General features: G+C 51.5%; 1 protein-coding gene across 1 annotated transcript in view; it reads right to left on the minus strand.

Moving 5' to 3' along the window:
* The window catches only part of RUNX3 (RUNX family transcription factor 3), a 39,501-nt gene that overhangs the window by 15,485 nt on the left and 6,563 nt on the right, over window positions 1–17,453 (minus strand). The window lies entirely within an intron of this gene.

The raw sequence follows: 17,453 nt of genomic DNA on the forward strand, positions 1-17,453 counted from the left end.
ATAACTTTTGCATTTTACTATATTAATCATCGCCAAACGGCTTCACTCTCTCTGGGCCGGATTCCAGTCTCAGTTACACCCGCACAAAGCTGGAGGGACTCCAGAGAAGCTGGAGCTGCTTCGGTTTTACACCCGTGCTGGGTTCAGACCTTGGATTCTCCTTGCTCTATACCTGCCGCAGCCAGACAGCCGTGCAACACCCCCAGCTCTTTGCACCTGCCATGAAAGGACCTTCCCAAGGTGGCAAATGCCTTATCCCGGCGGAATCGAGAGCAGAGCTCGGGGGCACTGGAGGTGTGCAGGCATGCCGAGGAGATAGGAGAGGAGCTGGGAAGAAACCCTTCTGCAGCTCTTTTGAGAGCTGGGCCTTATCAGATCCAGCCCGACGGCCTAACATCCACCAAGTCAAGTTCAGCTCTTGGTGGCTTTTAAGAAGAAAAGTGACACATTTAAAAAGGCGAAAAATGCAGCCACCTCTTGCTCGCACCCTCTCTTCCCTCCCCCCTCACATCTGCGTAGCGTGAGCTCGGTGTCAATTTATAGCGAAGTCACAGAAAGTCCCCAGACTTCCCCCTCTTTAAATCTGATGTCTGGTATCTTCTGATCTCGCATTCGCTTGGCTCATCGCTCTCAGGCTGCCCTTGCCAGGCTGTCTGTGGAGACGCTGGACGGCTCAGACGGGAGACGAGAGCCCTGACTCAGGAGGGGATCTCGTGCTCCCCACTGAGCTCCCTACCACAGCGTCGCTCCATGGGTACCCCAACAGCAAAGTGCCCCCAGCCACAGTTTTTGAGGGGCTTCTACCCTTCTCTGGGACTTCCACATCCAGGTGAGCCCCACCATCCCCCTCAAACTCTACAGTCCCCCAGCTCCCAGGTGTGTAAAAGCCTGAACGTGCTGACGCCAGAGAGCAAAACTCGGTAAGGAGGAACTCCCAGCAGAAAGCAAAACCCAGCGGTATTTTGAAAATATATTTTCCCTGCTGTGTGAAGTAAACCAAGAAAACCTCAAGTTGACACCATAAACGATCTCTTTGAATCTCTGTGTGTCCCTAGACCTCTGGCATCTCTGCGTTATCTGAGGGCCTTCGGAGACGCAAGCGGCATCTGTCACACAGTATTTGTGCTTTCCCCGGGGGAGAAAGCATGTGCAGTGAGGTATCTTGTTTTGGTCCACATTTTGTTATTTCAGTACACGTTTGAGCACAGAAAAAGAAAAATAGGTTCATGGTTTACCTTTAACCAGTTTTCTCAGGCAAAGCTTAGCCGAGGAGCCAGAAGAACTTCAAAGACCAAGTTCCACAGAAATTTAATGGCAGTGAAATCCTCTGCCTCTATCTCAGCTGAAATCCTATCCTGCAGTAGTATCTGGCATGTGACAGAGAAAATCCTGAAAACTATATCAAATGATGCCTATGCTGATAATGTTTTTAAAGATTATTCAGCTGTACAACTTGACTGAGGGCTTCATGTGGCTGCATCATGCTGCGCTGTGGTTGCCCTGGTCCTCACGCTGTCTGAACGCAGGCACAGCCCCATGGGGTTTTTAAGCCTCAAGTAAATAGCAGTGCTGTACTTACATCCTCTAGAAGGGGCTGGTTTGCAGGGAGACCCAGGAAAAGCCCTCAAATCCTAAAACTATCCCGATAAAAAGAAAGTAGAAAACTTGAGGCAAATATAAAGTCAAGGCAAATGCATTTAGAAGTGAAAACTCAGAGGAAAGCAGTGGTGGGATCAGGACCCTTCCCATACTTCCCAGCCCAGTATCCCACCCCATCTCCACGGGTGGGACCTGGCAGTGCTAAATCATACGAAACGAGGCAGCGAATGAGTTAAACCCCAGCAACTTGGGCTGCCAACCCTCTTTAGCACAGGCTGTCTCCCCAGAACTTCCTGCCACTTGTCACTTAGAGCTAGAGACGTCAGACTTTGTCACGCAAGAGAGAATCGCTATTAATGGGTTTCTTTCATCAGAACAACCTGAGCTTTTTAATTTCTGCAGCGGTTGGCTTCATTAAAAGCCCTTCCCCATCTACCCACAGCTGTCACGGAGAGGAAACCAATGCCGTCAAGTGAACAATAGCTCATACCTTAGAGAAGAGGAAGGTGGTTTCTAGCTTAACCCAAGGACTGACTCAAAGCCTCCCGAAGCCAGTGGGTGGATTTTCAATCAACTTCAAACAGCTCCAGACCTTATCCCAAGAAATCTGGCTGAGAAGTCTTTTCATCGCCTTGACCTGTGAATTTCGGGGCATGAAACCTGCTGTGGGCTTGGAGATCCTGCACTGCAATTCCAGCTGTGCTAGCACTGGCTTGCAGGTCAATATTTATGGAAACAACAGCCCTTAGTACTATAAAACGATGGCAGCTACTGACCTGAGGCACTTCTTGTCAACAGCGCAAGGGTTTTAACGCTGGATCGGGTTTCTGCATCAGTTAAGTCCGATATTGAACATGACATGATGTAAACGTTGACAGATCACCTACGATCCTGATGCAATAACAAGATCTGTATCAGCATATCAAAGGAACGATCCCATTGAACACTTCCCAGCTAGACGAGCCGATGTGAATTTGAGACTTTAGGCCAGTAATAAGAAGCATACTGGAAGTTTTGGGTGTTTCCTTGGAATGCAGACAGCGAAACAGTGTGCACCGCACTGAGGCTTAGGCCCTCAAAGCTATGATTTAAAGACATGTTTTCTGCATTAAAACATTTCAAAGACCAAAAAGACCCTGCTCTTCCTTCTAGGAGTGTGCAACCTGATGTGGCTTCCAGAGCTGGGACCCTGGATGGGGTTTCCAGGCAGTGGGGGGGGGTGTGTCTATGGTGTTCACCAAAAGCAGCTTATTTCTCCACATTACTGAGATGCAGAATATAAAGTTGATCAAAGGTAGAAAGGGGCTCCAGGAATTTAATGGCTTGAGTGATACCAAAATCTCGGAGCTGGCAGATTTGATTTGAAAAAACACTCCCTGGGGTGCCCGGGGGTCCCAGTCCCCTGATTTATCTGTGTTTAGGTGTAGCTGAGGTTACAGTCAGGAGAGCCAAGGAGCTGCACAGTCTGCTCTCTGACCTCGGCGGGCTCGGATTTGGGTGTCACGTCTGCCCCCGTCCCCCACCACAGCACCGTGCTACCAAAGGACGGGCGAGCAGATGTGGGAAGTGGCTTGGCTCTCCCCAGGCGTCTTGCTGCGAAACGCTGGCGGCAAGCTGGAGTGAAGGAAACGCGGAGCGTTTCAGCTCGGGGGGGATGTTCATTAACACACACATTTGCAGATCATTTCCTCAGCTCCGCTGAGGGGACGATGAGAACCAGGAGATGGTAGTGTGGGCTGGGGCAGCAGCTCGAGCCGAGCCGTCAGCGGCCACAGAGGCCTCCATTTGTCCACTTTCAAAGCAACCCACCGGCAAGCTCCCCCCATCCTCCACCCGAGACTCTGCTCAAATAGTAACAGCCAAACTCCACGGCTTCACCACGAAGGAGCTCACCAGGAGCAGCCCGCGCAGCCACGCTGCGTGCAACCCAGCGGCTCAGTCTCTACACGTCTATGAGAACGGACCACAAGAAAGCAATCAGCAGTGGATAAAACTCCATCTCAATGCACAAAAACACCTTTCAAATCCCTCTTGTAGCCCTCAAAATAGGTACTTCAGAGAGACGCGCCAATCCTCTACAGAGGGTTGAATTTTTTCCCAGTCTGAGAATCGGCGAGACTATCAAGTCCCAGCATGTGCTCCAGAAACAAGCCACATGTGAAACGCCCGCGTTATGGGAACAGCAGGTCTGTCCCTTACAGCAGATGTTGGGGTGGTTTCATCTTTGCATACCTATAACACAACACATGAGCATCCCTCAGGTCTTCCCTGGAAACCCACCTCTGGCTCGAGACTCGCCATAGGGCATTCCCAGCCGAGAAGAACTTGGTGGAGCCCCATGGCCAGTGGAAGAGGGAGGGGAGGACAGCGTGGAGATGGGAACTGGGCTGTCCACAGCTGGAAGGAACTCAAACATGATGTCTCCACAGAGGATGGTGGAGATCTCCACCGAGCTCCGGTGAGCAGCAGCAGCCAGCCAGTGCCAACGCTACTTCAGCCGGCTTCGAAACGCTGAAGCCCAGAAGTTCACAGGAGGAAAACATTAGAAGGAACTGTCTCTTCTGCTGCCGAACAAAGTCAAGCACAGATAACTCGTTATTCACATGTTTGAAGTTGGCCTGCTTACGCCATTTGGAAAGAGAATCAGTCACGGCGAGGCTTTGCTTTGGTTTCCTCTGGCTTTCGTGAGACACTACCGCTACTGTCTTTCTCCAGCTTGGAGAGAAAGGGGAGTGTGTCGCAATGCGCCTCAGCTCGCATGTCCTGGCAGAGGATTTACACCGACTTGAACAACGAAAGGAAAATAATATTTAAGGGGGTGGGGGAGAGAATTACCAAAAAAAAAAAAAAAAAAAAAAAAAAATGCAAGCTGCTAATTTATAAAGCTTTTTTAGCTGGTGGTGGTCTGAGATGAATTGGCTGCCTCTAAAAGGATGAAAATAAATATCCCTCTTTTTGAAGGAAATAGGCTGGCTCCCGGCCAGCTGGCAGGAAGCACAGAGATATGTTGCATTTACAGTAGGTTTTTTACTGTCTGAAGCTCCAGCAGCGGCAGAGATGCTCGCTCTAGGCAGCCTGGTATTGATTAGCTGCCTTTGCAAGCCCCTAATCTCCTCTCGCTTCTGGGTTAGTCCCTTGACTTTGCCTCTGCCTCTCTCCCTGCCCACCCTGCCACGGGAGCCCTTGCGAGTGGGGCAGCTCCTGCTAAATCCTGTTGTGGTCCTTTATTGCACTGGGACACCCCAAAACTAAGCCCTCTGGAAGGAAAACAAAGCAGGGCATTAATTCAGTTATTTAAACAGAAATCTAGGGTAGCAGTTCCAAAAGCTCCTGGGATGCGAGAGCTGTGGCCCATGTTCAAATCAAAAGGAACATCACGCCCAAATTTCCAATCACCTTCGGCACAAATTCCTGAAGGACACGGCTCCCCATTCCCAGGGTTTCAGAAGGGAGATGGAGTCTTTCTAGATATGCAAAGATACCTAAAACACTTTACAGCACAGGGAAAGCTGGGGGCACTCTCGGCGATACACTCGGTAAAATTTGTCAGGTTTAAGCATTTAGCCCACTCATGCCTTGCAGAAAAACCCCTGCAAGTGCTTTCCTGCATCCTTCCATCCTTAAAGACCTCCGAAAGCCTGACGCTGAGACAAGAGAGTGAATTAGGTGGGTTTTAAAAGTTTTGATTTGCAGACCTGAAAATCTCATGTCGGGTGTCACAAACCAGGAGATTGGTGCAGATCTGTGGGAAATACAGCAGCTTTCATACCAGGGTGCAAAAACCACCAACCTCGCTGACTTCTCTGCAGTTGCTCCCATTTCCAGGAAGGCAAAATTCATTTATGGGCTGTGGTCCAGTTCTCATGGAATTAGGCAAAACCCCCCGATTCAAAGATTTCAAAGCTGGGTGCTTCGGAGAAAGGAGACGGATCTCAAGTACATCCATCTGGTATTGCCTCAGTCACGTCTGAGATCAGATTTTCAACTGCATGTATTAGCTGTCACTACCTAGATCAGTGGAGTGATGCCAATTTACAGTGAGTTAATGCCTGCTATCTAACAACTTGAAATGGGACCTGCGTGGTACCAGTATAGCTGGTTTTTCCCCGTTAATAACCTGTTCCATTAGGGCAAGCACATCAAATTCCTTCGGGTGACACTGGCTAAGGATACTCTGCCCAGGATGGGGAGGACCATCTGCTGGGTTCAGACCTGTGCAAGGAATGTGGTACAGCTAATGGGTATGAGCTGTACCTGACGCCGCGAGGCTGCCGGGCAGCCAGCTGGCTATGGCAGCTCTCAGTAACCCAGATCAGACCCAAACTTTCTCAGGGTCTGAGGATCTCGAGTGCTGGGTTTCCCCTTCACCCTAGGACAGAGCTGGAGCTGAGCCCTGACATTTGAATGCTAATATCCCCCGATCCCAGGATTAAGCTCCAAGCTCCATCTCCAGAGACTGGCTGGTATGTCCGATAATTACGGCTCCTGCCGAGCTTTGCCAGCACGCACAGCACAACAGTGGAAGCAAGAGCCCAAGAGCAACGTGACCTGCACAGCACCCTTCATCCTTTCTGCAACACCGCTCTTCCAAAGCCAAAAAAGCGGAGCTGTGCACGAGCTAACTGCAGGCAGAGGGGCTGTGCCAGGCTCCGGGGCTGCCGAGCTGCTGCCGGCTCCTGCACGCAATTTCGGGATGTGCTCAGCTGGGAACCTCCGTGCGGGGAGGCACAGCAGCACGGGGCTGAGCTGCTCAGCACCTTCCTGCTGCCATCGCCTTTGGTGCAAGGGCTCAGAGGATGAGACAGGCACCGGGGATGCTCTCTGCTTGCTCGGTCCCTCTTCCTCCCCTGTCCCCTCCTCTCACACTACAGCGCGTAGATTCACTGGAAAGAGTAAAATAAAATAATGCAAAATCATGTCTAAGCACCTTCCGCTGCAGGATATGATTTATCTCTGGCTGGTTGTAGAACAGGTGACTGGTCTCCGGCAGCGGAAGAGAAGGGTCTTAGGAACTACATTTCGTCTCACTCTGAGTCAAATCCTCTTCCTCCCTCTGCCACATCATTAAAGTGATTGGTTGTGCTGATAAGCCCTTTCGAGAGGGAGAAACAAGATGTGTCCTGCCCTGACATCTGATGTGATCTTGTGGTTTTGTTTGATAGTTCTGGTCCTTTAGCTGTTGTCTTCCCTGAAATGAAACTTGCCTTTTAGCACTGACTTCCCCCCCCCCCCCCCCCTTTTCCAATCTGTGACCCTTCGCACCGTCTCTCCGAGCTTGCAAATCCCACCCGAGGGAAGCAGGGCTGCACTTCATTGATAACCCTGCCACATGCAGCCTCAGCTACAGCATGATAAATTCTCACTGACAACAACCTCCACACACATGCAGTGCTCCTGCATCACCTGTTGCCCACCAAATTATTAGATCTGCTTTACAAACGGGTAAACTGAGGCACGGGGTAAAACATTGCCCCTTTGCAAAGGAGTGAAGCTCACCAACATCCTTGCCGCAGTGCTTGCAAATACTCCTTTTTAGTGCTGACGTGTCCCATCACTTGCAAGCCATCCCAGCCCATCTGCCCCTTTGCACAGCTCCCTTTGGGCCGTGCCGCTGGACCCAGCGGGAATTTCTTTTGCTATTTATTTGTACAACACCTGGCACAACTCACTCTTGTGCCCAGCATCGAAACACCACCGACATCCTTCTGGAAGAAGCCTTCAGTGAAATTTAATTCTCCAGACATTCCCCATCTACCACAGGATCCTTTTGCTCCATTTTAACCTCTTCCAAATATACTATCAATGCCCACTTCTTCAATTCTGATTTATTTTCAAAGCCAGAGCAGAGGCAGGTATGCTTCTTCCACCCCAGCTGAGAATTGTGCCCTGGGGTTTTCCCGAAGCTTTCAAAAGCGGGAGGTGTTGCAACCAATTTCAACAAAGATTTCTTTGTACAATGCAAGCAAAAATAATTTCCCCATTCTGACTCCCAATAGCGTTTCACTTAGAAAATACTGGTCATTTTTAAGTGAAATGATCTTGAAGTTATTACGCACCAAGTGATTATAAAAGGAGAGGTGGAATTTACTATATGGGGCAAATAAAATAATTAGAGGAGTGAATTTACCGGAGCCCATATAATTTTGGTTGCTCTATTAATACTTCTTTTGAGGCCGGGATGACAGCCTGGAGCTGTAACACCAAAGGCTCAGGTGATGCACACCCATTGCTTTGAGCACTGTCGGGCAACCTTTGTCCCTGCTCTGCTTTCCCCAGGGAATGCTGTGCAAGCCCCTGGCACCTGAGCATCCCCTGGGGCTCCCCGAGCCCTGCCAAGGGGCGAGCGGGTCCTGCATGACGCTGGGGGGTCTTGCAAAGCCCGACCCACACAAACCCAGTGCTGGGCTGCTTTTCTCCCGGAGGGATATTTATCCACCCACCCCTAGAGCCCCAATTCCCCCTCGCCTTGTCTTTGCAGGACTGGACCCCGAAGGGGTTAACTGGATAGCAGTGCCTATAAGAAATTAGAGGAGGAGGTAGTTTAACATAATTGCTTTCGATGCATGTATCAACAGCGTCCGAACTGCCTCTGCAAGAAAACAATGCCCTGGACGTCTCGGCAGATACACCAACGTCTCGGCAGATACCAAAGGGTGCAAATTTCCCCGCTGGGATCAAAACACATTAGCGATGGGAATACAAACAGAGAAACCCTCCTTCGCAGCAAGTACCGATTTGCAAGGGCTCCTGCACCAACGCAGAGCCCCGAGCCTCGCGCCGGCACCTCCTCATCACTCCCCACCCTGGGCCAGCTGCTGCCCCACCACCTCTGGGCCTCCTCCGTGCTCCAGGAGATGCGGGTTCAACCCTGTCCTCTGCCTCCTGCCCAGCCGCTCACTGCCAGGGCCCCCGTTCACCGGGTGTTACGGAAGTTTTTCAGGGATCTGGCAGATGGGGGATGAGAGCAGGCAGCGCACCGTGCCCCCCTCAAGCTGCCTGGTGGGGTGCGCAGTGGTGGCACCGATGCCGTGCCACCCTCCCAGCCCGCCCACATTTGCTTTTCATTTGTCTCCATCCAAAACGCAAACGGGACAGGGAAAGGTGAGATGGAGCTGAACAGTCCCCGTGCAGGGGGGACGGAGCGGCCGGGGCTCGTGGGCACCGTCCATGCAAGTGCCCCATCCCAGCGCCAACAACCCTAATGGCAGCTGAAGGGATAACACAAAAAACAGTGATAAAATTAAAATATTACAATCCCTGGCATTCTCACTGAGAATTTCCTGTGCCTGCCTGGTTTCAGCACACCCCCAAAAAGCCTACAGCCCATCCAGAGCCCGTTGCTCTTCCAGGTAGGGCCCCCCACAGGGCTGGAACAACGTGGGGAGAAGCAGAGACCCACAGGCTCCATCTGGCAAAACTAAAGGCTGGAACACGGCTGGGATTAGCCTGGTATCCACACGGATATCATGCCTGGGCCACGGCGGGGAAGCACCATGGCAGGTCGCCCACCAGCCCCCAGGAGCGATGCCGAAGCCCCCAGGCAGTCGTACGGAGCCCCCCGGGTTTCTTCAAACACCCACCTCAGACGGCTGCAGCACATCCAGGGCAGAGAGTTCACGAGGAAGTGAGAAAGTGTCGCTCAGGATTTCCTCCTCTTCCTCCCCAGGGAAGAGGACTGGTCTCCAGAAGTGGGAAATCAGCGTATTTTAAGCACCGCATTTTAAATTAGAACAAATTATAGTAATTTTACATCGACAAATAACTGTCCAGGAAGTGGTGAGGACATTTATTTATTTAAATGATCTTGTTGGTTTGATTGATTTAGCTGTCTTTTTTTTCCTTTTTTTTTTTTCCCCCTTTGTATTTTTCCTTTTTCGTCACCATTTTCCCCCCCTTCTCTTTTTTTTTACTAATTCCCGGACAAACTGGGAAATGTCTGTGTATTTATATCTAGCTAAGGACAAGCAGGGGAATAAAACAAAAGACCCTAATAATACCCAAAACTATCACCCCACGGGAGCACTTCAGCACTGAGCCTGCTTTTAATTACAGAAACATCTCAAGTTCAAGTTTTATGTATCCCCACAAGGAAGCCTTTTTGCCAAGATAAAGATCTGAAGTCGTACAATACTGGCACAACGCAGCCCCCGTCCTGGGTCTCTATTTGAGCTTCTGAGAAGCACAAGACCCTCTAATAATTTATTCTCCCTTCTCCAAGCACTTGCCAAAGCCGTATCAAATCTCTGAGGGTAAAAGGCGCAGCAAAACCAGGATGTCACTGCCCTAGGCACACCGCAGACTGGGGGGGGGTCTCAAAATTGCCTGTAGGACCACGGCAGCAGGGGATCATTTTGCCCTTGCTCCTCTTTGGCTCCCATCCCATAATCCCACCCACCTGCCCCACTCCCTCTTCTTCATCCTCAGCTATTTTAGACTGTCCTTCACTGACTCGCACCTGCGGCTGCTGCTTGGTAGATCCTGATTTCCCCGTGTCCCTGGAATGGGAGAGCTACAGGTTTTACTTTATTTCTCCAGATTCATGAAGCTGGCATCCTGGAAAGCCACGATGCATTGCCCCACACCTTCCCACACCCCACCGAGCTCTTCCAGGTCCCCGTCTCCTCTCAGAGTTGTTTCAAATCATAACAAAACTGTAAGACAGCCTTTTTTATCCCCCTCCTCCCCTGCCCTGCGGAGGAAGCACGGTGTGGATTTACACAAACCTACAAGATTTACGCAGGTCCACGCAACAAAGCATCCTGAGACGGGTCGGACAAAACCCCCACCAGGCTGCGGGGGCAACCGACAGCTTTGCCGTGGGGTTCCCGGCATCGGCCCTGCTCCTCCCTGAGAGCGGCTCGGTCTTCACCAAAAGTGCCGCAATTTCCCCTCCATGAAGCACAACGGCAGGGCCAGGATGGGAACTAATGGATCAGTCACTTTCCTCAAAAGGTAACGGGCATGTTTCTGCTCCATCTTTCTTTTTCCCCCCCTCAAAACGGTGCAAACGAAAGAAGCCCTAAAGAGATGCTCTCAGTTACAAGCAATTACCAAGGAGGCACAAATCTCCCCAGAATCCATCAGTGCTTTTAAAGACATTGCAACCCCAAAGTGAGCAAGGAAATAACCACTGCTGCAATATATTAAACACATCATTTTATACTTTTGATGGCATTTAAGCCACGAAGGCATGAAAATACGATACTGCTAAAGGAATCCAGTTTGCTGTATCCCAGGAAAAACAAACAGGAGCACAGAAGTCCATGCCACGGGGAAGCCCCCACCTCTGAAACCCCCCAAATCTGAACCCTGCCACAGCGAGAGGGGCCGACTCTGCTCTTCATCCTCCCCCAGCCACGGCACAGCCCCCGCTCTGGGCAAGCTGCCTTCGCCTCCCAATAAACACCCCTGCCACGCTTGGGGGCTGCGGAGCAGAGCGGAGCTGGTTTGGGGGTCGAGCCCGGTGCTGAGATGGTGTTGAGGAGTGACCGCTGACCGCGTGGATCAGTTCCACACGAGCTGACCAATTCCACATGTGCAACTGTCCCGATTAAAGCATTGAAGCGTCCCAGCACATCCCACGGCAAATGCAAAACCCAGGTGCTTGGCCCCACACCTCCGTGCCCCAAATCTGCAGATTATATTTGGCAGGATGGGAGGCTCAAACTAGGGCAGCATCATCTTACAGGGGATGCCTGGTGATTTCTGGTTGTCAGCAGCATAGTGGGGTCTCTGCAGAGCTTATTCTGATGAACGGGGTGAAATATTGCACCTCTTTTCCCTTCCCTAAGTAAAACGGGGTTTCAGTTTTTGCTGTTTCTGGTAGTAAATCTCAGACTCATCTACAGCCACGAGGGATGGGGAAAGCAGCGGGGGGACCACTTGCCTTGTTAGCACGGTCCTGCGCACCATTTTTCTCTCTAGCCTCAAACTGGAGCATCCACTAGGAGTAAAAGGAAGAAAAAAAACCAAAACACCAAACCCACCGCACAGACTCCTCTGAGCTCAAGAAAAATGAATTCAGATACACCTTAAAAAAATTAAAAAAAAAAAAAAAGTGAGAGAGGCTTTTCAGGGTGGTTGGCAGATGCACCTGGATGCGGGGAGCTGGGGCCAGCGAGGCGCTGGGCGTGGGATGAGAACAGAGATGGAGGCAGCGAGATAGGGGTGTGTGGGCAGCGGTGCCGAGGTGTGTCCGGGCTGGCGGGTCCGACACAGGACCGGGTGGTTCAGGGTGCTGCTTTTATCAGCACGGCCTCGAGATGGATAGAGAAGCCACAGCAAGGTATGTGTCATCCCCAGTAAGTGCTGATACAACGCTTTCTCCTCCCTGATTGCCACCTGGGCAGTGCAAGCGCTGCTGGAAGAAATGCCGTTGCAGCAGGTGCCCCAGCTCTGGGTGCCCCCTCCTCCCGCAGCCACCCCAGGATGCTGCTGTTGAGTGACAAAGCTATTTTCAGGCTGGATTTACGGACAGGACTTTCCCCTGTACAGTCAATCTTTCTTCCAGGTTTGTTTTTGTTTGTTTTTTTTTTTACCCCATACTTGAAGCCAAGACCCCCAATGCATAAGGCGCTCAAGGGCAGCCAGCACCCAAGCCAAAGCCTCGCACCCACTGCCTGCCAGCACCCTGGGGACACAGATATCACTAACACCTTGCACAGGCACCGACAAGGGAGTTTCCACCCTTTGCAAATCCCAAACTCTTAATTTCTCAGCCGAGAGCATGGGGCCAGGCTGCAGCTCAGGCTGATGTCACATGCGGGGGTCAGGTGGGGAGGGAAACCCTCACCCAGCTGAGGCTCTCAAAAATATGAAAGCAAAAAGCAGCGGTTCTTGGAAACGACTCAGAGCCGTGGGAGGTGAGAAGCCTTTCTACCCGCTGGCTACGTGCCGCACGAGGTGGCAGTGGGTGCTCAGGGCCACGCTGGGAGCAGTGGCCGCTGGAGTGTCCCCTGTGGGGTGGCACCGCTCCTGGCATGGCCCCATTGCTCCCTCCCCAGGGACATGGAGGGGAGGAAACCTACTGGGGAGGGAAGAGCAGCACGGAGGGGATTTGTGCCTGTGCAGGATGGGGACCCACCAGAAAAACCCTGCAGGGACAACACGGTGGGAGAAGGGGATACGAAATGCTCTTGCCTGGCTGGTGGTAGCCCAGCCACAAGCCCCCTCCATCCTGCTGCCCGAGCCAGCAGATGCTGCAGGGGGGGGACACACCACTGGTCCTGTCACACCAAGCGAGGACACGACTGAAAGCACCGAATCTGGGACACACACCTGAAGCAAGCAGGGCAGGAAGAGACCAAAAACCAGCACCGCCACAAGCATTCATGCTGCTGCTGTGGCCAAGTGGGCAACAAGGGGGGGATACACAGGGACCCTACTGACCCATGCTCTTCAGACAGGGAAACCCAGGCTACAGCCCTCCCTTCCTCACACCTGTTTCATCATTCAGGACAGGACAGGAGAAAATTAAACCGCAACGTAAGAGCGGGGAGGTCCGTGGTGCCAGGCAAGGGCTGCAGCACCCAGTGCCTCGCTCCAGCATCCCGCTCCCTCCTCCACTCGCCTTCTTTGCTGGCCAGGGGAAGAAAACCAGCTCTGTTCACCCAAACTTCGGCAGCACTGAACCTCAGAAAGCAATTTTAAACTCAACGTGGTCCAAGCCCTCACCGTGTAAGCAGAAAAGACTCTGCATATCCTAGCACTGCTGCCTTGCACCCCTTCCCACCACACCGGCATCAGCACACAGGGCTCCGTGCATGCTCGCAGCCAGAGGGATGGGTTTAGCCCAGACGAGTGCGGCTGAGTATAGATGTGCTTCCCCACAAGGGTTATGGTGAGTGATCAAGTCCTCCTGCTCTGCCCTTCCTCCTCAACACAGCGGCCAGGACAGCAGGGATGGGATAGAAATCAGAAACAAGGGGTTAAGGGAAGAAGAGATTTTGGAAGGAGGGAGAGAGGTTAAGGAAGATGGAATGGCAGAAAAAAAAAAAAAAAAAAAAAGTCAAGGATGGGGGGAAAGGCATTTAAAGAGAGGAAAAAAAAATTAAGAGAAAGAGACTTTGCACAAGAGTTCCCAGGAGATGGGCAGAAAGGGGCTGGTGCTGCAAAGGGGAGCCGGGAGGAGGAGAGCAGAAGTGACAGCAGAGAGAAGGCGAGAGCAGTGGGAAGGGAAGGGAAGGGAAAGGGAAGGCAGCCAGCAGGTGGGTGTGATGGGGGAGGCCCTGGAGATGCTCCCATTTACCCAGGAACAGACTAAACATCCCTGTATAGCTTCCAGCTATTCATTTTTCCATGTTCTGCTTCTTGTGGATTATTTTGCAAGCAGCTGTGGATGCGAGAGGGCTTTGCACCAGGGCTGCAGCTCGGCTGAGTTGGGTTCTTGCTAAATAAAGAACTGCAGAGAAAGGGGAAAAAAAAAGAAGGAAATTCCACAGGAAGTTCAAATATTTTATTACTTCCTGTTTGTACAAAGTATGTCAACACTTGGCACCCGCTGCGCTATTTGTTTAGAGCTAAGGTGCCAACTTGACAGAATGTCCTTTTTCTCTCCAGATCTAACCCAGAAAGAGCTTGAGCATGCAAAAAAAAAAAAAAATTATATCTGGGAGGGAGCAGGACTCTGGGAGGGAGCTGCTTGATGGCTTGGGGATGCTCAGGGACTGCGGCAGCGCAGCCGAGAGCGGCTCGGCCAAAGCCACCACTTTATCAGCCCTGGCACTGCTCCTCGCTCGGCCGTGGGTCCTTCAAAGGAATGTGCTTGGGGGTCCTCAACACCATGGTCCAGCTCTCCTGGTCCCCGCCCCCCCCGGCTTCATCCCCTAGCCCCACAAGGGGCTCTGGTTGTTCTCCGCTTCCCTGCGATTTCTCCCCCATCTCAACTCAATTTAAACTCCTCAGAAGTTTTTCTGGGTGCAGCTTTAGTTAAAAGACTTGCTCAAGGGCTGAGATGAAGCGATGGGACAGGGGTGGAAGATGAATGGGATGCTCAGAGGTGGGGCGTGGAGCCCAGCCGCCTTTCTGGCCCAAAAACCCCACAAGAACGTTTGCTGGAGGAATTTCACTGCATCTGAGAAGACGATGCCCAGGGCTTTCCCAGGATACCAAGACAAATGGCCAATTCTTTCCACATTAAGGGTGCTTCTCTGCCCACTCACGCCAGCCCCACATCCAGCCTCCAGTCCCAGCCAGCACTGATCCTGCTCAACAGGAGCCAACACACACTGTGTCCCACTCATTTGAACACTACAGCCGAGAAGGGTGAAAAAAACCACATATATTTTTATGCACACACATATACATGCAGATATATACACACATACATATGCGTTTACATACGTATATGCTTAAAAGTGTATACAATATATATATATACACACACACATAAAAATTGCAGTTCTTCCTGGCAGCTCTCGCCTCTCAAAGCCAAGCAGGGGATGGCAGCGCGAGCCATGGTGTTTGGCCAAAGGTGGTTATTACTGGTTATTACTGGGCTCTATCGGCTCCCATTGCTGGCACCCACCGGCGCACCAAGGGGTGCTATGCCGGAGAGCCACCCAGTGGCAGGATAACCAGGAAAACCACGGTGGTTTTCCATGAAGGAGCCCAGGTCATCTTGCAGCCGGTATTTCCACACCAAGGGTTTCTGCAGAGGACTGCAGAGAGGGAAGGGCAAAGGGCATTATGTAATTATATGTTTTAAAATTTCATGTTCATTAGAAAACGCAAACCAAACTGTGGCACAAAAAAAAAAAAAAAAAAAAAAAAAGACTGTTTTAAATTTTTTTTTTTTTCATCCGGTGCAAGACACTGCATTTTCATCAATCACATAGTCAAGCCCCAGGGACAAACTAAGAGTCAAAATATGACCTTCACTGCCAACAAGTCTATGATCATCTGAAAAAATACAAAAAGCCCCACAACTTGGGTCTAAACTCCTTCAATCAGCAATTTATGGGCTGTAGGGATGGGGGAAGAGATCAACCTTTGGTGTCCACACAAGCTAAGGGCATAAGCAGCAACTAACTGCCACACAGTCCTCCTCAAGGTGTCTACAACCCCAGCACAAACATTTTGAGGTCCACAAATCAGAGAAAAGAAAAAAAAAAAAAAAAAGCAAAAAAAAAAGCAGTAAACTGCTGACCTTGCAGGGCAGGACGGCATCCCAGGGAGGGCATCCCTCAGGCACACCGAGGCAGAGCCAGGGCAAGCTGCTCCATCCTCCAGTTTTGCTTAATTATGCCAAACAGAGGCATGGCCCCAACCCAAAGAGCAGAGGGTGAGCATGCCCACGGCTCAGCCCCCCAGCTCCCCGTCTGGCTGGGAAGCCGTCGCCTCTGTATCAGAAAATGTAAATGAAAGATCGGGAGCGATCAGCCGAGCTGTTGAAATTCAGGAGGAGCAGGTATGATTCAGCAGGGGTTTGGCGAGCACTGGCTATTGGTGAAGTCAGAGCAAACCAAACGCTCAGAGTAGCGACTATCTTACCTTGTATTATTATTTATGTATTCCTGATTATTATTATTATTAGAAAGGCGATCTGATGCAGCAGATAAAGGGCTGAGCCAAGAGTCAGGAGACCTGGTTTCTATTCCTGACCTGGAAGAGTTGTGAAACTCCCTGCCCAACCCTTCCCTGCTTTCCCCTCCCAGCCCCAGGCTGAGCCCATTCCTGGTGGCTGCAGCACCCACCACGACCCACGTTTGCCTGTTGCCACAGCCCCACAACAGGGACCTGCCTTGTGTTTCTGGCTTAAAAGAAAAACCAACAGCACAGCATCGCCTGGATTCCAGCTTTGCAAATCCAGCCCGGCGGCTCGACAGGCTCCTGTAAAGCTTTTCACGCTCCGAAATAAAAATCAAGGGGGAAGAAAAATCCAACAAACCCCGAAGCAAATAAAACTCCCTCACCGAGGTAACAACCTCCACCTGGCCTGACATCAAGGGGCACCGATGGCCCAACGACAGCATCAACAGAAAATATTTTCTAAAGCATATTTAGAACGATCAAACAGTTTCCCTTCAATTTGGGCACTGACAGCTTTACACGCAAAGGGAACAAACTCTGCTTTATAGTCCCCAGGGTGGTGCTGAGCGAGCAGGAAGGCAAAGTGGGAGCAAGAAGCCGGAGACTGAGGCCCTGGGGACAAGGCCCCACCACACAGGAGGTTCCACAGAGCAAATCCTACTTGTGGCAAAAGGAAAGCTCCCCCACTGATGCCACCGGAGCCTTTCCTTGCACTCCTCGGATCACGGGCGATGCCAAGGTGAGCTCCAACCAGCCCGATGCCAAAAACCAACCCAGCGAGGGCGATTCACAGCCACCTTCACCAAGAGCCACCCTCAGCCAGGAGGCACCGTCCTGCACCCAGGAGCACCTACTCGATCAAAACAGAAAGACATCTCTGCGGTTGACTCGTCTCTTTGGTTTTCTCAAGCAGCACAGCCCCCGGCCGCGGGCACTGCCGGTCAGAGCCTTTGACAACCCAAAAACGAAACCACCGCTAACCAAAAGGGGAAGGTGCTCTCCTGGGCCCGTGCGGACAGACAGGCAAATACAAGCACAGGACGGAGGAAACCTGCAAACATTTTTAGCTTAAGAATCAGCAAACCAGCCTCCAAAGCCAGGCACAGCACCTCTGGCTTTGCATCCTCGCCAGCGATGCCCTGCACGCCACCAGGTGCAAGCTCTTTGTATTTGTGCTGTTGAAGCCCTAAGCGTTTTCCCTACATCCCACATCCCACCCGTTTATAGCAGACTGGACCTATAAAACCATCCCTCCACGATGGGATACGGAGTGCAACAAGAGCAGGCAGCGACCCACGCCGTGCTCTGCCATGCAGAGAAAACAA

Source organism: Falco naumanni, chromosome 3, assembly GCF_017639655.2.
Source record: "Falco naumanni isolate bFalNau1 chromosome 3, bFalNau1.pat, whole genome shotgun sequence".
Taxonomy (NCBI): Eukaryota; Metazoa; Chordata; class Aves; order Falconiformes; family Falconidae; genus Falco; species Falco naumanni.